At 40.9% G+C, this 25,513-nt stretch overlaps 1 long non-coding RNA gene across 1 annotated transcript; it reads right to left on the reverse strand.

Moving 5' to 3' along the window:
• Nucleotides 1-1,496: 1,496 nt before the first annotated feature.
• On the reverse strand, nucleotides 1,497-25,304 carry LOC129048648 (uncharacterized). The gene is made up of 3 exons (XR_008511165.1): nucleotides 24,912-25,304; nucleotides 2,942-3,273; nucleotides 1,497-2,075 (listed from the first exon to the last, which is right to left on the reverse strand). It is a non-coding gene; the product is annotated as an uncharacterized LOC129048648 (long non-coding RNA).
• Between the last annotated feature and the right edge of the window lie 209 nt (nucleotides 25,305-25,513).

Raw genomic sequence — 25,513 nt, forward strand, 5'->3', positions numbered from 1 at the left:
TTCCAATGTCAGAGGAAGTACCTTAGTGGGCTCTCTTTTGGTATTGAGACCTGGTTCCCCATATTCTAGGGTCTTTGCACAGAGTCTGATTCCATGCTCCAAGATACTTCTATTGAGGGTTAGTGGTGACACAAATCCTGCAACTTTTAGCCCTCAGAATATTTCTGCCCTCCTTGCTTGCTACCACACCTAGGCCACCCTAGAGTAGAGGTCCCGGGAAGCAATGAGAGGATAACAGGGATTGCCTCTTCCTGGATTGTTTGGTCTGGGAAGCTTCCCAGGAGATCTCACAAAGCCACTAGAGTAGTTCTGGGCTGGGCTTGCGTGGTGGGGAGGTAGGTAAATCAATCAGGTAAGAGAGATGTTCCCTCAGGTGAAGGCACACACACTGTCTCTCTCTGTTCACCTATCCTTTGTGTCACTGCATTCTAGTTCCAAGGATCAGGACCCCACAAAACTGCCTGCTTCAAAAATGGGTCTCCTCGTCAAACCAGTAACAGTTCTCTTGTGACTGCTGCAAATGGAAGCTCAGTATTTTAGGGGTTGCTACAGACTAAGGGGAGGGGAATCCAGGCTTCACAGTCATTCAAGTCACAGACAAAGACAAACAAACACTGACAAAGTTGAACAAACATTCAGTCCTACGGATATACAAGACGGGCTGAAATCCTGAAGATGACAGTCCTTGTCTTTATGTTGGGCGTTCCCCTTGTTAAAATGGATGGAGATGTCTCTCAATCTCCCAGACCTGAAGGGGAGTCCTCCCTTTTCCCAACAACCCTGAATCCCTTGACCTAGGACCTAACCCTGACAACCCAGAGTCCTAATGATCAAAACCAAAATTACTCTTTTAAGTCAGTTCACAAAACTGCCACCACTTACCGCTGCAAAAGAGCACTGAACTGCCGGGCGCAGTGGCTCATGCCTGTAATCTCAGCATTTTGGGAGGCTGAGGTGGGCGGATCATGAGGTCAGGAGATCGAGACCATCCTGGCTAACACGGTGAACCCCGTCTCTACTAAAATACAAAAAAATTAGCTGGGCGTGGTGGCAGGCGCCTGTAGTCCCAGCTACTCGGGAAGCTGAGGCAGGAGAATGGTGTGAACCTGGGAGGTGGAGCTTGCAGTGAGCCGAGATCGCGCCACTGCACTCCAGCCTGGGCGACAGAGCAAGACTCCATCTCAAAAAAAAAAAAAGTGCTGAATGAAAAGGTCCAAGTGGCCAATTCTGCTGGCCCTGGGAGGTCCTGTGGCACCTGTGGGTTGACCAGACACCAGGCAGGAGTGTCCTGAGGCCCTTCTCCAGTTTCCCTCTCAGCAACTTAGGTGAGTTAGCCCAAGTGTCCACAGGTCGCTGCTTCACCTGATAGGAAGCCTATAAGGGAGGCTGAGTCAGAGCCTGGTCCACAGTCCCACCTGGGGTACCAGATTTGTTACCCCCAAAATACCAGGGTTCACTCACCTCATGAATAACAAATGACCCTCCACAAGAACACTGGCTTTGATCAACAGGGGTTTTATTTAACTCAAGTAAGGATGACACTGGGGGTATTCTCCAAAGCAGTGTCTTTCCGAGGGAAAGTGACAGGAGGGTTTTATGCGGCGATGGAGAGGAGGCAGGGAGCATCACTGCATGACGAGGAGAGGTCTAGTTGCACAGATGCAGTGAGTCATTATGTCAACACATAGGTTGCATGTCATGGTAATGAAGCTATAGGTTGCTCAGGGTGGAGACTTTAGCGTGGTCATGAGAAAATTCACTTGAGTTCATCTGTATGTTGCCGGGGGTCTGTCAGGAGCTGGTTTAAACCAAGAAGGTGACTGCATTTTACCCAGGGTTTGTGGAAGAACAGGCTGCAGGGCAGGAGGCTGTAAACCAGGCTGATTGCTGAAGTTGGTTAAATTCCTGTTATCCCTGGAGACCCTCCCCATCTGCGTATGAAGGTGGACTGATGAGAGTTTATGTTCAGATGTTGGCCGACTGGGGCTCTTGTTCTCTTGGGAGATTGTGAAGCTGGGATGATGTAGACTTGAGTTGCCTCAGTCATGCCTTCTACTTGCTGCAGAAGGAAGAGTCTGCAGGGGCAAAGAGAAACAAACAGAGATCAAGAGGAAGCTGGATGGTGTTCATCTGAGAAACTTGCTTCAAACCTTACAGTTCCTGAGGCCACTCTTCGACTCACCAGTTACTCAGGACAATAGATTCCCTTTTTTTGCTTAAGCCTTTTCAGCTGACTTTCTAGCCCTTGCAACTAGAAGGGATGGGGTAATTTACCTGAGACTGGTAAATTACCTGGGGTTGGTAAAATACCCAAGACTGGGTAATTTATAAAGAAAACAGGTTTAATTGGCTCACAGTTGTGCATGGCTGGAAAAGAGAGACTCAGCTTCCCCTAGTCAGGTACCTAGATGAGGTGTGGTTCAGGTCCCAGTGATGAGCCCTTCCAGCCAGAGCCATTCAGCCATTGGAGATCACAAAAGGCTCCTTGGAAGAGTGGTACTGCCACAGTGATGTCCCTGACTACCGATCTTCCAGAAAGTAGGCATGAGCCCTGAGGACCTCTTATGCTGTCTTCTATCCTCACCTCCTAAGCTGTGACATTAGCAAAAATGCAGTGCACCTTATGATCAATGAGCACCATTCCCAGCCATGGCTCAGCACCTGCTATTAATCTCTGACTGCGTACTGCTTGAAAAGCATGCCTCATTTCCTATCACAAAACCATTTAATTGGATTATAGATGCTTGCACTCACAATGTCTTCATGAGTACAAACCATCATTGATGAGGTGAAATGTGCTTACTGTTGCAGCCCTGACACAGGAAGTCCCACATCTCCACCCCCATGCCCGCATGTTTGCTCTCATCCACATCTGTAATTTGTACCTGTGGGTGTGCCCCCAATGCAGCTTCCCCTTCCCTTAGGCCTGCGGGGCCTTTACCTGGGTATTGACTCCTCTGGAATTTCTCCAAGCCTCCTCTTGCTGATTTCCAAGGTGAGCCTCATTAACAGCTTCCCTGTATTCTTCTGAACCAAATACACGGTTTCTAAGAGGCAACCTCAAGGGATAGACTTTGGAGTCAAATAGACTTCTGTTTGGATTTCAGTACTATTAACAACCAGTTATACAACTCTGGATAAGCCTCACTTTTCTCATCTGTAAAATGGAGATGTCCTAGGTTTCCCAGGCAGTGTGGGATGAGATATTTGGCAACAGCTTCCTCCCCTTGGATCCATTTGCATCTGTTATGTTGCATCAGAAACAGGTGCCTTCTGTTTGGAGGTATGCGGGTAAAAGTTTTTAACAACCAGCATATATGTACATACATAAGTTCATTATGCATTTTACTGATAAAAAAGATGCTTGGCACACAATTTACAAATTATAATGAAATATACAATCTTCTTTATTATAAACTGTTTACGGCCAGTTGGTTCTCACAAAATGTCTTTATTGATTTTTGGCTGAATTCTTCTATCCTTAGCCAACTTTTAGCTGCAACTAACAAACAATTGTACTTCTGGCATGAATGTTCATTGATACTTTTGTGTGCATGTTAATGAGTAAGAAGTATGTTGTGAGCTAAAAATAATAGTTTTTGAATACTTAAAAATATTTCCTTTGGCTGGGCACAGTGGCTCACGCCTGTGATCCCAGCACTTTGGGAGGCTGAGACAGGCAGATTGCTTGAACCCAGGAGTTTGAAGCCAGCCTGGGCAACATGGTGAAACCCCATCTCTATAAAAAATGAAAAAAATTAGTTGGGTGTGGTGGAGCACACCTGTAGTCCTAGCTATTTGGGAGGCTGAAATGGGAGGATCACCTGAGGCAGGGAGGTCAAGGCTGCAGTGAGCCATGATCACACCACTACATTCCAACCTGGGTGATGAAGTGAGACCCTGTCTCAAAAAATAATAATAATACTAAAAAAACTTTCTTAATTTTTAGTGCTGTTTACACTGCAGACATGATGCACTTTTAAACTTAAAATGCATTTTTAATATGTTCTTAAGTCTTTAGTCTAGCTCAGGGATCAACAAATTATGGCCCTTGGGCCAAATCTGGCCCACTGCCTATTTTTGTAAATAAAGTTTATTGGAACACAGCCATGTCCATTCCTTCAGGTATTGTCTGTGGCTGCTTTCATGCTACAAGAGCAAAGTTGGGTGGCTGTGACAGAGACCAGATGGCCCACAAATCCTAGAAGATTTACCATCTGGCCCTTTAACAGGAGAAGTTTGCTTACCCTCCTTCCCTATACCTACAACCAATAAAATAATAAATTCAATCAATAAATCAAAACAATAAATTTGCAGTGTTTGCTGATTTTCTTGGTATTCATAGTCCCACTATGGCAGATTTCAAGTTCTAACTCTGTGTCACGGAATACAGAGTGAGAAGGAGATTGACAGAATATAATATTCTCACTGCACAGATACAATAGATGTAAATAAGCTAAAGAGCATAGATAATAGTAAAATGTCATAAAATAATTAGGGATGATAAGTTTTGAGTATTACTTTGTTTTAACATAATTTCTTTAATTGTAAATCTATATTATTTAATTTTTAATAATGATCATCTTTAACCAACTCATAAAAAGTTCTGAGAATACAACAATTGGCTGTTGTGAGCTGGTACACACCAGCTCCCTGCCCCTGGGGAAAAATTGGAACTGTTTCTATGCTGAGGTTTGAATATACAAAGGGTGATTTAGTTAGAGATGGGGTGGGCAAGGGGAAGGGCAGAGGCCAACAGCAGGCAAATAGCAAAGAAGCAGAGTAGACCCCTCTAAAGAGAATTCTTCCTGAAGAGCAAGTGTCTGATTCCATTCCAGAGTCTGAGAATCGATGGAGATAAGCCAGGGTCCCCAGGCAGCTGTTGCTTTAATCCACCCAATCCAGTTGTTCTGGTGGAAGCTGCATGCCTGACTAGGAATGGGGCTATAAGTAAACCTAAAAGAGCTGAAATATCTCTGGATGCATCAGCTTTGCTGGGGGACCCCCCCAAGTCAATGGGTCTCAGATAAATACAGAGTGCTTCTGTACCCACGGTGCAGCTGGCAAAGGAGCACTCTTATCTGGGGTAGAATGGCAATGATGGCCACCCAGACACTGGTTCAAGTGGAGCATTGCTTGGTTTCCAGAGCCATTCTGGTTACAGAGATAATAATTCCTCCTCACAGGGTGTTTCTGAGTTGAAAGTGAGATAATAACATGCCAGGCACCTAGCACAGCATAGGTATTTAATAAGCATCTGTCCTGTCTGCTGCTTGTTTTCCCTCTCTCTACTATTCCAAGGCAGCTACCTCAACTTTATTATCTTGGTCCCTGATATAATTAGGCTTTATATCCCCACACAGAATTGTAATCCCCATGTGTCAAGGGAGACAGCAGGTGGAGGTAATTGAATCATGGGGGCTGTTTCCTCCATGCTATTCTTGTGATAGTGAGTGAGTTCTCACAAGATCTGATGGTTTCATAAGAGGCTCTTCCCACTTCAGTCGGCACTTCTCCTTCCTACTGCCTTGTGAAGAAGGTACCTTGCTTCCCCTTTGCCTTCTGCCATGATTGTAAGTTTCCTGAGGCCTCCTCAGCCATGGTGAACTGTGAGTCAATTAAATCTCTGTCCTTTATAAATTATCCAGTCTCAGATAGTACCTTTACAGCAGTGTGAGAATGGACTAATACTGTCCCTAAGTAACTTGCCTTGCCTTCCAGATGCACAAAAGACATCCAGCCCAGGTAACTCACTGAGCATTGTTCAGCATGAAGCTTATATTTCAGTTAGCTCCTGCTGTGTAACAATTCATCTCAAAATTCACTAAGATTCACAAAAACAATAATGATTAATGTTGCTCATGAGTCTTTTATCTTTACTAGATAGTTCTTTTAGTCAGAGCTGGGCTTGCTCTGCACCTGTGGTCAGTTAGGTATCTTTATTGATCTTGGTTGTACTCCTTCACATGTCTAGATCTTGGCTGGGACAACTGGGGTGACTTGGCACTGTTTTATGTGGTCTCATGCTGCAACAGGTTAGCCTGGGCTTGTGCTCATGGCAGAAGAAGGATCTAAGAGAGCAAGCACAAACACTGCAAGCCCTCTTGAAGCCTAGAGTTGGAATTTGCACACCACTTACACTATATTCGATTGGCCAAAGCAAGTCAAAGGCCTGGCCAGAGTCATAGTGGGTGGGGACAATGAAATTACAGGCAAGGGGCATGAATATAGGAGGCCATTAATCAGGGCCAGCAATGCATCAATCCTCCACAAAGCCAAAGTGTTTGTTACCACCTGCATGACACTTTCGCATGTGGGATACACACAGGGATCCCAAACAGGGCTGCTTAAGGCTTTGCTTTGCTCTCAGGCCCCCTGCCTCTCCAGGCATCAGAGGCCACTGTTCTGGGCCCTTGGGGTTTCCTTTTCAGGAGATTATAATTTTGGCTTATTTTCTTACAAATGGTCTTTCTGAACATGAAATATCCAAGGAAAGTCCTTGCTATATTACAAAAAAACTGTGGGAACTGGATATGTATAGATTTAGAATTTTATTACTTTTAAGAGTATATGACTTACTTCTAAAGTATTTTTTTTTTTTTTTTTTTTTTTTTTTTTGAGATGGAGTCTCGCTCTGTTGCCCAGGCTGGAGTGCAGTGGCGCGATCTCGGCTCACTGCAAGCTCCGCCTCCCAGGTTCACGCCATTCTCCTGCCTCAGCCTCCCGAGTAGCTGGGACTACAGGCGCCCGCTACCACGCCCGTCTAATTTTTTGTATTTTTTAGTAGAGATGGGGTTTCACCGTGTTAGCCAGGATGGTCTCGGTCTCCTGATCTTGTGATCCGCCCGCCTTGGCCTCCCAAAGTGCTGGGATTACAGGCGTGAGACACCGCGCCCGGCCTTTCTCAAGTACTTTCAATGGAGTCCCAGCTCCTCTCTAATTTTCTCTTTCCTTGCTCCAGGAGGGAAATCATTTCTCCTGGTTTTACTCCCATCTCCAGACCTCTTGGTCTCATTCTCCCTGGAGCATCCTTCTTTGTGCGCTCTTGAGTTCTCCCAGAAGCAGATGTTGAAACTAAGATTTGAGTGTGAGTGATCCATCTGGGAGGTGATCATAGGGCACACCAGTAGAGCCATTGAGAAGTGAGACAGGGAAGTGAAAGATGCAAGTACAGGGTATAGTAATGAGGAGGTAACTGCTGTGAGCAACTGGGGCTCGATCCCACCGGGACCTCTGTGAGATGGTATGGAACACATTTGAGTTGTCCCACAAGAGTCCCATCAACATTGGCTGAGGGCTGTTTACCCTGGCATTTCTGGCCTGCATCAAGCTCGACTTAAGAGAAAGCCCTTGGATGGAGTTACAATAGGATGCCATTGGCATGCTTGGAAACAGTGAGTGCTGAGCAGATTGGGCAGGGCACTGAGGCTTCTGTCACAACTCCATACATGCAGGTTTTGCCCTCTATTCTCTTTTCTGCCCGTACTCAGTGCTCTCTATGTACAATGTCATACACTTCATGGCTTCAATATCAATCCACATACCAATTTTTGCCAAATCTCTGTCGCCAGCCATACTCTCTTTCTCAGGTTTTAAGCTTCTATTTTCCACTGCTTAATGGAATTCTCCACTTGAATGTCCAACAGGCATCTTGAAGGAAACACATCAGAAGCTAAACTTATCACCCTTTTCTTCCTACTCCTCTCCAGACCACACATTCCTTTCATAATCTCATTCTTAGTGGATGACATCACCATTCTCATCCTCCTAAGCTAGAAATTTGAGTCATCTTTTTGCAGCATCCCTATGATTAGTCTTCCTGCTGTCATATTTTCCTGCTCCAACCTATCCAATATTTAGCAGCCAGAACTATTTTCATACAGCGTGCTCATACTACTCTCCTGAAAGCATGTCTATCATCTGTTGTAAAAGACACCTTTTGAGATATCTGCCTTGCTCCTAATGGCCCCTGTAACTTACCTTTATATTCACATAGATGGGTCTGTTGCAACCGTGTTACCTTTAAGACTATCCTCATCTCCACCATCACAGTTAATTGTATGAACTTCACTAGTCAGAGTCTCCCAGGGACTTCTAATGTTCTTGAATAGAGAGAAAGTAAAACTTGAGCTGGGCATAGCAATGTTTCTTCTACCATACTGACTGAAAACACAGAAAACTGGTCCATAGAGAAAGAAAGAAGAAGCTGTGATGGACATGTTTTGACTGTCCAGTATCTCTGTGAGAAATCACCCTTTTCATTCTCAGTCCACGGTTCAGGTGGACTCCCATCAGGGAGGCATGGCCAGAGAACTCTGCTCCCCTGACTACAGTGATTGGCTTGAGGTTGAACACATGAATCAGGCTTGACCAATCAGTGTACTCTGATTTCTGGCTACAGTGATTGGTTCAAGAGTGGGTTTATGACCCAACACCAGGCCAATCAGCCATTCCCAGAGCTTTAGCTGGAACTGTCAGGCAAGAGACTCTCTTTTGGTGGCAATCATGAGGTATATAGAAGATTTAAGAGCAGGGTGGCCATCTTTGCCACCAAGTAAAGAGATTCTTCTTGAAAATGAAGCAAATAAAGAGGAAAGAAGAACAAAATAGTGACAAGATTCCCATGAAGGCACTTGAACTGTTGCATCTAACAGTGCCTGGAGTTGTATTTATTATACTTCTGGACACCTCACTTAAAAAAAGTTGTGGTAACCTATACAAAGCATTTACTATTTTAACCATTTTTAAGTGTAAAGTTCTGTGGCATTAGGTATCTTCACATTATTGTGCAGTTGTCACCACCGTCCATCTGTGGAATATTTTCATCTTCCCACACTTCCCAAATCCTCTTTGGCCCCAGCCCCTGGCAAGCACCCTTTTACTTTTTGTCTCTATGAATATACTATAGGGACCTCACAGAAGTAGAGTCATACAATATTTGTCATTTCGTGACTAGCTTATTTCACATAGCGGAATGTCCTCAAAGTTAACCCCTGCTATAGCATGTGCCTAGACTTCTCTTTTGAGAGTAAACAAATTCCCTTTCTGGCTTAAACTATTTTGAGTTATATTTCTGCCACTTATGACGAAAAGAACAGGTTAATAGAAAATAGATGTGGAGAGAGAGGGGGAAAAAAACCAAGATAAAAGATTGAGGAGATCACACCTGTAATCCCAGCACTTTGGGAGGCCGAGGCAGGTGGATTGCTTGAGGTCAGGAGTTCAAGACCAGCATGACCAACATGGCAAAACCCCATCTCAATTAAAAATACAAAAAATTAGCTGGTCGTGATGTTGCGCACCTGTAGTCCCAGCTACTCGTGAGGCTGAGGCAGGAGAATCGCTTGAACCAAGGAGGCGGAGATTGCAGTGAGCCGACATGACACCACTGCACTCCAGTTTGGGTAACAGAGGGAGACCTTGTCTAAAAAAAAAAAAAGAGAGCGAGAGAGAGAGGAGGAGAGTTTCTTTAGCTTTCCAGTTACCAATTTCAGCCTCTTTTTAGGTCTGACTATATAAAGCCCTTGAGTTCTTTGAACACTGAAGGTCATCTTTCTCACTTTTAGGCCAGTTCATTTGGTTAAAAGCAGAGTTGTAACCAACACACCTCCTCATTCTATCTAGGATAAAGCCTGAACTTCTCCAGCATGGATAAAGAGCTTCCATCTGCTTTAGGGCCTGTGCCCACCAGGTGAATCCTATTCTTAATCCTCGCAGAAGCTCTTGCCATTTACCAAATAATCTCCATTTCTCCTGCCTCTCTGCCCCATGCTGTCCTCTCTGCCTAGAATGTCTCTCTTTTCCTAACCAGAAAACTCCTACATAGCCTTCAAGACCCTGCTCAAGTGTTACCTTCTCTTTGCAGGCTTCTCTGGCTTCCTTTTCACTCTCCCAAGCCAAGGACACCTTGTATTGCAACTGTTTGTAGGTTTATCAGTCATTAGTCTAAGAGCATGGGTTGTGTTTGCTTCTTTGTGTCCCAGGACCTGGCACAATTGCTGGCACTTAGTGAGTTTTTCTTGAATAAATAAATATAAAAATTACTTGATAATTTTCGATATTTGATATCCAAATAATACACTGAAAGCTTTAAAAATATTTTGTCATCTAAATGGGTTAAGTATGTCTCTGAAAGCTTTTTAAAACTTACTACTTCCATCACTAATAAAAAATTCAGAGTAAGCCTTCAGCCCAGTGCACACAGATTTAACAAACATTTCCAAGAGTGGAAACCCAGATTCATGAGACTTGACCATATTTAGTCAGATGGAGCACAGCATTTTCTGTGGCCTGGCTTGTTCTTTGCAGTATTTATTCTTTTTAAGGACATATGATGCCAAGTCACTTTCTAGTTATATTGGATTGTTCTTTAATCCTTAGATTCCTGGGTGAACTACAGAACTGATGGGTCCTGACATAACGAAAAAATTCCACCTTCCTTTGCTGCCTAGCACTGTCTCTTTCTTTTTCTTTTTTTGTTGCAATTGTCTCTCACTGACGTATTTGAAGGATATTTGAGCTGGAAAGCTCAACCAAATGATGCGTTTTTGCTAATATGATGACTTCTCCATAGACTTCTTTAGATTTATATATGTTCCCGTGCAACTTATCAAACCTTCTCATAGTGCCTCCTGGCTTATCATGGCTTTTGAAAGAATAGAGGATCTTTGTCATTTGAAGTTTCATGTCTTTGATTTTTTTTCACCCACTGGTATTAGGATTCACAAGTACAGACTATTTTCTTCAAATTTCTCTGTTCACCTAATTCCTTTTTTTCTCCAAAAAAGTACTTTGTATGATTTTGATATTATTACAAGTTCATTTGGAAACTTGGAAAAGGATAAAGAAGAAAAGAATCATCATTAATAATCTCACAGAGACTAATTTTGTTAAGATATTGGTATATTTGCTACTTGCTAAGATATTGCTATATTCCCCTCCATTCTGTTCTTTCTTTAAAATAACTATACTGAGGTATAGCTGACATAAAATAAGATGCACATATTTAAAGTGTGCAATTTGATGAGTTTTAGCATATTTACAAACTTGTGAAACCATCACTACAATCAAGATCATGAACATCACTACCATCGCCCCCAAGTTTCCTGGTGCCCCCTTTGTAATCCCTCCCTTCTGCTCTACCCCCAGGTAACCATGCATCTGCTTTCTTTCACTAGAGATTAGTTTGACTTTTCTAGAAATTTATATAATTGGAACCATACATTATGCATTCTTTTTTTTTTTTTGATCTGGCTTTTTTACTCAGCATAATTATTCTGAAATTTTACATGCTGTTGTGTGTTCATTCCTTTTTATTGATGAGTAGTATTCTATTGTATGGATGTGCCACAGTTTGTTTATGAGCCTGTAGACCAACATTTGGTTGTTTCCAGATATTACAAAAAAAAAAAACCTACTGTAAATTAAAATCACAATGAAATACCACCTTACTCCTACAAGAACGGCCATAATTAAAAAGTCAAAAAACAATAGATGTTGGTGTGGATGTGGTCAAAAGGTAACAGTTTTACATTGCTGGTGGGAATGTAAGTTAGTACAACCAATATGGAAAACGGTATACAGATTCCTTGGGGAATTAAAAATAAAACTATCATTCGATCCAGCGATTTCACTACTGAGTATCTACCCAGAAGAAAAGTCATTATATGAAAAAGACACATGCACATGCATGTTTATAGCAACAGAATTCACAATTGCAAAGATATGGAACCAACCTAAATGCCCATCAACTGAGTGCATAAAGAAAATGTGGTGTGTATACACCATGGAATACTACTCAGTTATAAGAGGGAATGAAATAATGTCTTTTGCAGCAACTTGGATGGAGCTGGAGGACATTATTCTAAGTGAAGTAACTCAGGAATAGAAAACTAAATATTGTATGTTCTCACTTATAAATGGGAGCTAAGCTACAAGGACACAAAAGCATAAGAATGACATAATAGACTTTGAGGACTCAGAGGAGAAGTTTGGGAGGGAGGTGATGGATACAAAACTACATATTGGGTGCAGTGTACACTGCTCAGGTGATGGGTGCACTAAAATCTCAGAAATCACCACTAAAGAACTTATCCATGCAACCAAAAACCACTTGTTACCCCCAAAACTATTGAAATAAAAATAGATAAATAATGAAAAAAGCTACTGTGAATACTCCTGTACAGGCCATTTTGTAGACATACGCTTTCATTTCTCTTGGATGAATAACAAAGAGTAGAATGGCTGGGTCATATGGTAAATGTATTTTTTACTTTTTTAGGAAACTACCAAAGTAGTTTCCCAAGCAGTTGTGTAGTTTTACATTCTCATCAGCAGTATATGAGAGCTCTAATCCTTCACATCTGTATTAGACCGTTCTCATGCTGCTAATAAAGAAAGACATACCTGAGACTGGGTAATTATAAAGGAAAGAAGTTCAATGGAGTCACAGTTCCACGTGGCTGGGGAGGCTTCACAATCATGGTGGAAGACGAAGGAAGAGCAAAGGGACATCTTATGTGGCAGCAGGCAAGAGAACGTGTGCAGCAGAACTCCCCTTTATAAAACCATCAGATCTCATGAGACTTATTCACTATGACGAGAACAGCATGGGAAAGACCCGCTCCCATGTTTCAGTTATCTCCCACTAGGTCCCTCCCATGACACGTGGGAATTATGGGAGCTACAATTCAAGATGAGATTTGGGTGGGGAGACAGCCAAATCATATTAGCATCCTTGTCAATACTTGCTATACTCCACCTTCTTAAAAATTTTTTTTGAGCTTCATTTCCAGTTCTACCTTTTTTTTCAACTTTTTTTTAGGTTCAGTGGGTACATGTGCAGGTTTGTTACATGGGTAAATTTCATGTCACTGGGGTTTGGTATGCAAATGATTCCATCACCCAGGTAGCACACCCAGTACACGATAGTTTTACAACCCTCACTGCCCCCCACCCCAAGATGTCCCCCAGTAGTCCCCAGTGTCTATTGTTTTCATCTCCATGTCCTTGGGTATTCAATGTTTAGTTCCCATGTATAAGTAAGAACTTGTGGTATTTGGTTCTCTGTTCCTGCATTAACTTGCTTAGGATAATGGCCTCTAGCTGCATCCATGTGGCTTTAAAGGACATGATTTCATTCTTTTTATGGCTGCATACTATTCCACAGTGTGTGTGTATATATATATATATATCACATTTTCTTTATTCAGTCTGTTGTTGATGGGCATCTAGGATAATTCCATGTCTTTGGTATTATGAATAGTGCTGGGATGAACATATGAGTACATGTGTATTTGTGGCAGGATGATTTATTTGCTTTTGAATATATACCCAGTAGTGGGCTTGCTGGGTCAAATGGTAGTTCTTCTTTAAGTCCTTTGAGAAATCTCCAAACTGCTTTCCATGGTGGCTGAACTAATTTATATTCCCACCAACAATCTATAAACCTTTCCTTTTCTCTGCAACCTCTCCAACATCTGTTATTTTCATGCAGGTATTAATAAATAAAGACTCCATTGGCCTGACACAGCTCCCTCAAACTCCGCTTGAAGAGATGACTCTTGACCTGTGGTTCTCCAGTGTAAAAAAGATGACTGAACCTTGCAGAACCTGACTTTTTAATAATAGCCATTCTGACCAGTGTGAGATGGTATCTCATTGTGGTTTCGATTGGCATTTCCATGATGATTAGTGACGTTGAGCATTTTTTCATATGTTTGTTCACTGTATGTATGTCTTCTTTTGAGAAGTGTCTATTCATGTGGTTTGGTCATTTTTATACAGGGTAATAGGTTGTCTGATTACTCTGTTAATAGTTTCTGTTGTGCAAAAGCTTTTTAGTTTAATGAAGTCCCACTTGTCAATTTTTTGCTTTGTTGCAATTGCTTTTGGGGACTTGATGCTTTTTAGTCATCAATTATTTGCAATGGCCAGTGTTCAGCATGTTGTTTCCTAGGTTTTCTTCTAGGATTTTAATAGTTTTAGATCTCACATTTAAGTCTTTAACCCATCTTGAGTTTGTTTTTTGTATATGGTGAAAGGTAGGGGTCTAGTTTCAATCTTCTGCATATGGCTGCCTTGTTATCCCAGCACCATTTATTGAATAGGGAGTCCTTTCCCCATTACTTGTTTTTGTCAACCTTGTTGTAGGTATGTGGCTTTATTTCTGGGCTCTCTATCCTGTTCCATTGGCCTATGTGCCTGTTTTTATGCCAATACCATGCTGTTTTGGTAGTGTGATGCCACTGACTTTGTCTTTTTGTTGTTGTTGCTTATGATTGTCTTACTATTCAGGCTCTTTTTATTGGTTCTATATTAATTTTAGAATAGTTTTTTTCTAATTCTGTGAAAAATGACGTTAGTAGTTTGACAGGAATACCATTGAATCTGTAAATTGCTATGACCATCCTAACAACATTGATTCTTCCTATCCATGAGGATGCAGTGTTTTTCCATTTGTTAGAGTCATCTCTGATTGTAGAGATGTTTTGCCTCCTTGGTTAGCTATGGTCCAAGGTGTCTTATTCTTTTTGTGGCTGTTATAAATGGGATTGCATTTTTGATTTGGCTCTTAGTTTGAACATTATTGGCATATAGAAATGCTATTAATTTTTGTACATTGATTTTGTATCGTGAAACTTTACCGAAGTTCTAGGAGCCTTTTGGCAGAGTCTTTAAGGCTTTCTAGGCATAGTGTCATATCATCTATGAAGAGAGATAATTTCACTTCCTCTCTTCCTATTTGGATGTTTTTTATTTCTTTCTCTTGCTTGACGGCTCTGGCTGGGACTTCCAGTACTATGTTGATTAGGAGTGGTAAGAATAGGCATCCTTGTCTTGTTCTGATTCTCAAGGGGAATGCTTTTGGCTTTTGCTTGTTCAGTATGATGTTGGCTGGAGATTTGTCATAGATGGCTCTTATTATTTTGAGGTGTGTTCCTTTGATGCCTAATTTATTGAGGATTTTTAACATGACGGATGTTAAATTTTATCCAAAGCTTTTTCTGTGTCTATTGAGATGATCATATAGTTTTTGTTTTTAATTTTGTTTATGTGGTGAATCACATTTATTGATTTGCATATATTGAAACAACCTTGCATCCCAGGAATAAAGCCTACTTGATTATGGTGAATTAACTTAGTGATATGCTGCTGGATTCAGTTTGCTAGTATTTTGTTGAGGATTTTCACATCTATGTTCATCAGGGATATTGGCCCAAAGTTTTCTTTTTTATTGTATTTCTGCCAGGTTTTGATATTAGAATGATGCTGGCTTCATAGAATGAGTTCAGGAGGAGTCCTTCCTGCTTGATTTTTTTGGAATAATTTCAGTAGCATTGGTACTAGCTCTTCTTACATGCCTGGTAGAATTTTGCTGTGAATCCATCTGGTCCAGGGCTTTTGTTGGTTGGTAGGTTTGTTTATTACTGATTCAATTTTGGAACTCGTTATTGGTCTGTTCAGGGTTTCAATTTCTTCTTACTTCAATTTTGGGAGGTTGTGTGTTGGAATGTATCAGTTTCTTCTAGGTTTTCTAGTTTATGTGCAAAAAGGTGTTCATAATAGTCTCAGAGGACTTTTTGTATTTCTGTGGGGTCAGTTGTAATGTCACCTTTGTCATTTCTGATTGTGCTTGTTTGGATCTTCTCTCTTTTTCCCTTTGTTAGTCTAGCTAATGTTCTATCAATCTTGTTTATTCTTTCAAAGAACTATCTTTTGGAGTCATTGACCTTTTTTGTATGGAATATCACATCTAAATTTCTTTCAGTTGTGCTCTGATTTTTATTATTTCTTTTTTCTGATGACTTTGGAATTGGTTGGCTTTTGTTTTTCTAGTTCTTCCAGATGCAATGTTAGGTTGTTAATTTGAGATCTTTCTGAATACTTGATGTAGCTGTTTAGCACTATAAACTTTCCTCTTAACATTGCTTTAGTTGTGTACCAAAAATTCTGGTGTGTTGTGTCTCTGTTTTCATTAGTTTTAAAGAATTTTTTGATTTCTGCCTTAATTTCATTCTTTACCCAAAACTCATTCAGGAGCAAGTTGTTTAATTTCTATGTAATTGTATAGTTTTGAGAGATCTTCTTGGAATTGATTTATATTTTTATTGTACTGTGGTCTGAGAGTGTGGTTGGTGTGATTTCATTTTTTTTTTTTTAATTTGTTGAGACTTGCTTTATAGCTGAACATGTGGTCAGTCTTAGAATAAGTGCTGTTTACAGATGAGAAGAATGTATATTCTGTTGTTGGGTGGAGTATTCTGTAGATGTCTATTAGGTCCAATTGGTCAAGTGTCAAGTTTAAGTCCGGAATATCTTTATTAGCTTTCAGCTTTGATGATTTGTCTAACACTGTCAGTGGGGTGTTGAAGTCTCCCACTATTATTGTGTGGTTATCCAAGTCTCTTCTTGGGTCTCTAAGAACTTGTTTTATGAGTCTAGGTGCTCCAATATTGCGTGCATATATATTTAGGATAGTTAAGTCTTTTTGTTAAATTGAACCCTTTATCATTGTATAATGCCCTTCTTTGTCCTTTTTGATAATTATTGATTTAAAGTCTGTTTTATATGACACAAGAATAGCAACTCTTGTGTCTGCTCTTTTTTGTTTGTCATTTGCATGATAGATCTTTCTCCATCCCTTTACTTTGAGCCATTACATATGAGATGGATGTCTTGAAGACAGCAAACAGTTGGGTCTTGCTTCTTTATCCACCTTGCCACTCTGTGCCTTTTAAGTAAGGTGTTTAGCCCATTTCCATTCAATTAATACTGATATGTGAGGACTTGATCCTGTCATCATGTTGTTAGCTGGTTGTTATTTAGATGTGATTGTGTAGTTGCTTTATAGTGCTAGTGGCTATGTACTTAAGTGTGTTTTTTTATGGTGACAGGTATCTTTCTTTCATTTCCATGCTTAGCATTCCTTTAAGGACCTCTGGCAGGTCTAGTGGTAACAAATTCCCTTAGCATTTGCTTGTCTGAAAATGATTTTATTTTTTCCTTTGCTTATGAAGCTTAGTTTGGCAGGATAAGAAATTTTTTGTTAGAATTTATTTTCTTTAAGAATGCTGAAAATATGCCCCCAATCTCACCTGGCTTGTAAGATTTCTGCTGAAAGGTCCACTGTTAGCCTGATGGGGTTCCCTTTGCAAGTGACCTGCCCTCTGTGTCTAGCTGCCTTTAATTTTTTTCTTTTGTATTATTTTGGAGTATCTGATGACCATGTGTCTTGGGAATGGTTGTCTTGCAGGAGTTCTGTGAATTCCTTAAATTTACACGTTAATCTCTTTAGCAAGATTGGGGAAATTTTGTGGACTACATCCTCAAATATGCTTTCTAAGTTGCTTACTCTTTCTCCTTCTCTTTGAGAAATGTCAGTAGGTTTGGTCTCTACATAGTCCCATATTTCTTAGAGTTTTTTGTTCCTTTTTAAAAATCCTTTTTTTCTTTATTTTTGTCTGCTTACATTGACTCAAAGGATGAGACTTCAAGTTCTGAGATTCTTCCCTCAGCTTGATCTGTTCTGTTGTTAATACTTCCATTTGTATTATGAAATTCTTGTGGTGAATTTTTCAATTCTAGAAATTCAGTTTGGTTCTTTCTTAAGGTGGCTATGCCATCTTTCAATGGTTGGATCATTTTCCTGTTTTCTTGGAACGAGGTTTAACCTTCTCCTGTGTTTCATTGAGCTTCCTTGCCATCCAAATTCTAAATTCTGTGTTTGTCATTTCAGCCATTTCAATCTGTTTAAAAATCATTGCTGGAAGCTAGTGTGGTCATTTGGAGGTAAGAAGACACTCTGGCTTTCAAAGTTGCCAGAGTTCTTGTGCTGGTTCTTTCTCATCTGTGAGAGCTGGTGTTCCTTTATCCTTTGAAGTTGCTGTCCTTTGGAGAGGGCTTTTCGTTTATATGTTATTTACCTGGAAGGTTTGACTGTGGAATAAGTTGGGCATAGTTGATTGGCTTCATTTCTGGATGCTTTCAGAAGACCAAGGCTCAGCTTGGCACTCCTGGGCTATGTGCTCTAACCCAGCAGGGCTGGGACCAGACCCACAGCTTTGTCTTCTCACTTCTCAAAGTTGAGCACTGGCTGAGTTTGGGGGGGTTGGGGGAGACAAGGTGCTCCAAAGCTGCTAGCAAAATTGCTCCACTGGGGGTAGTGGCAAAAGTGCCCCATTGGGGTGGCAGGGGCTGCTGGTGAAAGTGTTCCAGCAGGGCAGTGTGGGGAGCCAGTGAAAGTGCTCTGGCAGAGCAGTGGAGGCTGTGCTGTGTGCCTGCTCCCATGGGAGGGGCTTCCAGGCAGGGACCCTGGGAGAGGCTGGTGGATGGGGAGTGCACAGATCAGACTCGCCCCAGTCCTGTGGGAAAGATGGTCTTGCTGTCTTCAGGTCCAACAAATAACAAAGGTCAGAGGCACTTAAAGGAATAAGGAGAGCCTTGGGGGATGGACATCTCTGGCTGTGTTCCTTTGCCTCTGCCCCGATGCCAAACTCCCTGGGCTCCAAAGAGACTCAGGATCTGTTTCTGCCAACTCTCAGGCAACCCCCATGCCAACGTAAATGTCCATGATGATGTGGGATCTACTGCAGCTAGGACCCTGCAGGTCTGTGGTGAGAGTGGGCTGCCCTGCAGTTCTTTCACTTACTGTTTCCTTGGGAGCCATTTAGTGCCAGGAACAAGCCCCAGCACTCAGCAACCCTGCACAGAGTTCTCAGCTTCCTCCCACTTCAGCCCCATTGTCTCTATCATCTCTTCATCTGCTCTCAGTGCTTCCTCTCAGAAGATCTGTTCAGAGTATGCTTGTCTGCTTGATATTCTGATCTCTCTCAGGAGGAGAAGCTCTTCCTGGCTGTATCTAGTCAGCCATCTTGTCTACCTTCTTAATTTTAGATGTTCTAGTGGATGTACAATGGATATCTCATTGTGGTTTTAATTTGCATATCCTTAATGACTAATGACATTGAACACTCTTTTATGTTCTTATTGCCATCCATATGTATTCTTTGATGAAATACCTATTCAAGTCTTTTGCACATTTTAAAATTATACTGTATGTCTTATTATTGAGTTGTGAGTGTACTTTATGTATTCTAGATCCTAGTGTTTTGTCAGATATGTTTGGCTACTATTTTCTCTCAGTGTGTTGCTTGTCTTTTCATTTTTGAAATAGTGGGTTTTGAAGAGTGTCTTTGTCTGTTTGGGATGCCATAGCAAAACGCCTTAGATTGGGTAATTTAAAAACAACAGACATTTCTGGAGGCTGGGAAGTCCAAAATCAAGGTGCCGGGAGATTTGGTGTCTGGTGAGGGCTCTCTCTGTGCTTCATAGATGGCATCTTCTTGCTGCATCCTCAAAAGGCAAAAGGGGCAAGGCAGCTCTCTGGGCCCTTTTTTTCTTTTTCATCCAAAGGATTATGTGAGGAGGGCCATTTTCATAAGGGCACTAATCCCCACTCATGAGAGCTCCACCCTCATGACCTAATGACTTCCCAAAGGCCCACCTTCTAATGCTATCACCTTGGTAATTGGGATTCAACATATACATTTGTGGGGACATAGATATTCATTCAGGCTATAGCAAAGAGAAAAGGGTGTTAATTTTGGTGGAGTCTAATGTGTTGATTTTTACCTTTATAGCTTGTACTATTGTGTGTCCTATTTAAGAATGTTTGCTAAACCCAAAGCAACAAAGATTTTCTCCTATATTTTCTTCTATACGTTTTTAAAGTTTGAGCTCTTAAATATTGATGTATGATCCATTTTGAGTTAATTTTACATGCGATGTGAGGTATGGATTCAATTTCATTTTTTAAATGTGATTCTCTAGTTGTGGCATTTTGAATAGTTTTGTATCATCCATTAGTACTCATACTAGGATGAACTTGATATCTCTGTTGTGCCATTGACTAACTGTGTGACCTTTGACAGATCACTTTGACTTTCTGAATATCTCAATTTAAAAATCTGTAAAATAGGGATAATAGCTATTGGCTCTATTTATCTGACAGGGTAGTTACAAAGATCAATTTGAGATAAGTAATATCATTTATGATTTTTTTTCTCTGAACAGTCGGAAACTTGGGAGTCAATACCTCCCTTCCCATCACCCCCACACTCAGGCACCTCTTAGAGATGTCTTGGATCTTTTGTCTCCTCACTGCTTCTACCCCCACTGTCCTGGTTCACAGCAGACTCTGCTCTCACCTCTACTGTTGCAAAATCCTACTAACTTATTTGCTGATTCCAGGGTCTTGTTGTCTTCAGACCTAACCTCTCTGCTGACCCCAGGGTGACCCATCAAACGTTATTGGTCATATTCTCTTCAGCTTACTCTGTATCATCTGCAGGGTCAAGTCCAAGCCGTAGATCTTGTGTCCAGGCCATTCATGCTGTAGCTCTGCCTCACCTCAAGCCTCATCTCTCACTGCTCTCAGCCTGGCATTTTACCTGCCAAAACACACTCCCTCCACACTCCCTGAGCAGGCACGCATGCATGCATGCACACACACACATGCTCACACACACACACGCTCACACACACACATGCATGCATGCACAAGCACACACCAATGCCATTGTTCACCTCTATCAATCTTGACTCCAGCTATGAGATTTGCTACTTCTCTGTGTTCCCATCATTCTATGGGCCTTCCTCCATGCCCACAGCACCACGCTGCCTTTACTACATTGCATTATAAGTACCTACTTGTGTCTCTCACAATAGAATGTAAGTGGCTCAAGGGGAGGACTATTGTTTTATTCATTTTTAATTCTTGACATCCAACATAGAGTCCTGCTCAGAGTAGAACCAAGGATTGTTTGAAGATCTAAACATGATACCAGGAAAGGGATGACTATTATTATGAAGAATTACAGCAGTTTGGTGCAGAAAGGCTCTTAGAAGTCATTCAGTAGTGTGACTATGGAACTGTCCTTACTCTTTGAAATACACACTGAAATATTTAGGAGAAAGTGGCATGACATGCACAACCTACTCTCAAATAGTTCAGAAATAATCAGTTAATCATAAAGCACATGTGGCAAATGTTAAAAATGGATGACTCTGTATAAAAGATACCCAGGAGTCCACTGTACCGTTCTTGCAAGCCTTTCTGTCAGTTTGAAAGTATTTTTAAATAGAATCAGGCTGGACATGGTGGCTCACACCTGTAATCCCAGAACTTTGGGAGACCAAGGTGGACGGATTGCTTGAACCAGAAGTTTGAGACCAGCCTGGACAACATGGAAAAAACCTGTCTCTACAAAAAATATAAGAATTAGCTGGGCATGATGGTGTGTGCCTGTGGTCCCAGCTACTCAGGAGGCTAAGGTGGGAAGATCACCTGAGCCTAGAAGGTTGAGGCTTCAGTGAGACATGATCACACCACCGCATCCCAGCCTGGGGTGACAGAGTGAGACCTTGTCTCAACAAAAAACAAAAAACAAATAAATAAAAATAAAATCATTTAAAAAATCACCTTTGGATTCATTAAATAAATGACACTCTGCCCATACAAGGGCGTATTCGGCAGTCATGATAAGAAATATATTTACTGGCATGGAAACGAATTCATGATATGTAATTGATCAAAGAAAGCAAGTTTCAGTATGATCTTGGTTTCATTAGAACAAAACAAAAATCTCCTGTCCTAAAAAAGTCTGGAAAGATGTATACCAAAATGTTAATTCTGGTTCTTTCTGACTTATGGAACAAAGGGTGACTTAAATTTTCTTCTTTTTATCTATACTTTCTACTTTTCTACAGTGTGCATGCATTAATTGTGTAATAAAAGTTAATTGTTTAAAAAATATGAAGAAACAAACGATAAACAAGCTTTAAAGCCACCCAAATGCTTGGACTGATGTTGGGATCCTCTTAGCTGGAGTACCTGCCTTATTTAGTAACCTCTTTCTGGGGCAGAGATTCAAGTTCTTTCAACTTCCCAAATCACACCGTGGTGATTCCAAGAAAGAAAAACTCTTCATGTTCCATCGTCTGTCTCCTCCAATTTTGCCTTCTTCAGAGAGTTATTTCTAGCATATTTGATATTCTGAATTGTTCTCCAGGGATTTTGAGTATTTTCTGACACTGGTGATTTGAAATAGAGTTTTACATTACTGCTGTGCACATTCTCCCGGACTTGTCCATAACGAATTGCAAGATGCTGGATATTGGGGATTTTGTTGAGTGCTGTGGGTGTGGGAAGCATCACCACACCCTTCTGAGCTTCCATTCTCACTGATTCACAACAGGTGCCCAGGAATGATTACTGTATCCCTAACCTGCTTAATTTTGAGGCTTGAACTATCCAGTAATCATGTTTCAGAGATGGTTTCTTGGAAATCTGTTGCTGAGTGGGCAACTCTAGCAAAGGCAAAAAGCACAACAGTTGTGATATCATTAGTGTGTAGATTCAATTTTTATCTAATCTAGTCTCTCTTTCAGAGCCATCTTTAATGGTTGATTCCACTTCTTGATGTCTGAAAAAGCAGATCATTATCTACCACATTTACCCTTTAAGATTGTATTTTCCTGTTAATTGAGCATAATGTCACGGTCTTCTTATTTTTACTCAAAATGTTTTAATGCATTTGTTTCACATCCATCTTTTTTTTTGTCTTGAATTTTTCATTAGCTCCTTTAACATTCAATTTCTGAACACCGATTTAGAATTTTTTGCTTGTTATATATTGTGCCTCTTAAGACATGTTGGATTTTCTTGTCATTTTGACACTGATTTACCAGAATGAACTTCCTGTGAGAACACTGTGGCAAAGAAATTGTTCTTTCTGACAGTAGATGATTTTCATTATTTTTATTTTCCTCACTTTGGGAGCCCAATGTATGCACATTGAAATGTGAAGTAGCAGTGATCTGCAGCCAAGTGGGTCTAAGCTTTCTCCTAATTTGAACTCTTGCCAGCTCGTTATATTAGCTTCTTAGATTTAGAGCTAGGCAACTTGGTTTGGAAATATCATTTTTAATATTAGTATATTACCAAGTGGCAAGATAAACATAGCATGGGGTAAAGGCTTATTTTGATATTTGCTCAACCTCACATCTTGCTAGAGTTGAGTTCTGAGAAATTTTCCTTATTACCTATAGCATTTGTCCTTTAAAATAAAGCCAAATATACTAAGAAGCAACAGAAAGCTAAACAAAGGAAAAACTCAGTATTCTCCAGGTCATGGTTCTTCAAAATATGAGACTGTCGGAAAACATTCCTTCCCATTTTTGTCTTACCTCCAATATTTTTGGAAGCAAAACAGTTTATATGTTTCAAATAAATTTATTTATCTATGGGGTCATCTCCTCTAGGTTTGGAAGTACTTGAAAAATCTAGACCTAAAATTATACTTAAATAGAAAATGGGACAAGTTCACAGGTATAGCCATGCAGAATAATAGGTAACTGAGGCAGAAATCTACCTAGGGAGTGTGGTGTTTCTTTGTGGTGAAGAACCCTAAGTTTCATCAATAACCTCAAAGCCTGGAAGGAGTTGGTGGAGGCACTTGGTTTTGCTGCAGGTGCCATTGCTACCAAATACTGACCTTGGTGAGAGCTGGAAGCCAGTGAGCCAGGAAAGGTCCAGGTATCTGTCCTTTAAGCCCTTCCCTGAATATCTCTGGAAGCCACAACTTTCATTTCCATTGTTGCCACTCAGCCCAGTTCTCAATATCTCAATAGTCTCCTAACCGGTGTCTCTGCCGCTACATATGACTTCACTAATCCATTTCCTAGAGTGCTGATCTTGAAATAAAAAGATGGTCATGCCACTCCCTTCCCAAAACAGAATAGCTTCCTGCTGTCTTAGGATAAAATCCAGTTCCTATGTGATTTGGCCCAGCCACCTGCTCCTGCCTCATCTGCTATCTTGCTCCCTTCCAGTCCTGTGGTCCAGCCACAGGGCCTCACTGGTTTTGGTTTCTCAGAAGCTCTTTGCTCCCACCTGCCTCTGTCTAGGTTAGGTTCTTTTGTTATTGCATTTCATACAACCATATACAGTTGTCCCTCAGTTTCAGCAGCGGGTTGGTTCCAGGATGCCCTGTGGATACCAAAATCCAAGGGCGCTCAAGTGCCTGATATAAAATGCCATAGTATTTGCATATAACCTATGCAGATCCTCGTGTATATTTTAAATCATCCGTAGGTTACTTATCATACCTAATATAATGTAAATGCTACATAAATAATTATACTGTTTTTAAAAATTTTTATTATTTTAATTATTTTCCTTCTTTTTTTTTCCTGGATATTTTCTACTTGAAGTTGGTTGAATCTGAAGATGCAGAAATGGCAGATACGGAGAGCCAAATGTATATAAACTTCCTGCGGAACACTCACATTTAATTTGTGATGGAGTATTCAATATTGTCTCTCTTTGATTAGTGTAGGGTCAAGAGAAGAGAACCTTTTATCATGGTGGTATCATCAGCACCAAACCCAAGGATAATGTTAATGTATTAGTCCATTTTGCATTGCTCTAAAGGAGTACCTGAGACTGGGTAATTTTTTAAATAAAAGAGGTTTATTTGGCTCATGATTTTGCAGGGTGTACAAGAAGCATGGTGCCAGCATCTGCTTCTGGTGAGGATCTCAGGAAACTTTCATTCATGGTGGAAGGTGAAGGAGAAGCAGGCAACACATGGCAAGAGAGGGAGAAAGAAGAGAGAGCAAGAGGTTCCAGGCTCTTTAAACAACCAGCTTTCATGTGAACTAACAGACTGAGAACTCACTCATTACTGTGGGAAATTCATGAGGGATCCGCCTCATGACCCAGACACCTCCCACTAAGCCCAATCTCCAACTTTGGGGGTCACATTTCAGCATGATATTTGGAGGGGACAAACATCCAAACTACATCAGTTAAAGTGGTAAAACTTAAGTCAAAGTCTAGATTGATTTACCAGTTTCTGTTGAGGAGTTGAGATCTTAGCTCCACAAATTGATTGTGCTTGAGTCATTGCCACCAAGAGACCAAGAAAGACTTCTGTTGTACCTCTTGAGTAAATTCCTGTTATGACAATGCAGTAAAAATTAGTTATGTTCTATAATATTTACTATGCAAATTTCATTGGCTTAATCTTCCTCTGGCTCAATGGCTGAACAGGTCACCTCTCCCCTTTGAAGCATCCCTCAGCTTTTCCTGGAGGTTTCTAAAGTGTAACAGTTGCCACCCCTCATCCCTCTGGGTCTTTCCCTCTTGCCTGGCTCCCTGGTTTTGATGTCTGTGACACTGGACACCACCTGAAGGAACAGCACAGTGGCCTTCATTAACAATCATCACTATCCACACCCTAGCTGGTTACCAGGGTCCTGATATAAGGAGTCTTCTTAAATAAGGGAAAAGTCTGGCCCAAAGGTGAATGTAAGTCTCCACCCATAGAGACCAAAACCATTTGCAAATTTTGAAAAACAAGCAAACAACAACAATAACCACAAAAATCTTTAGGGTCCAGAAATTAGCCAGGACACAAAAAATATGCATTGTCTTATTTAATTGCCACAA

This window comes from Pongo abelii, chromosome 9 (assembly GCF_028885655.2).
Source record: "Pongo abelii isolate AG06213 chromosome 9, NHGRI_mPonAbe1-v2.0_pri, whole genome shotgun sequence".
Lineage (NCBI taxonomy): Eukaryota > Metazoa > Chordata > Mammalia > Primates > Hominidae > Pongo > Pongo abelii.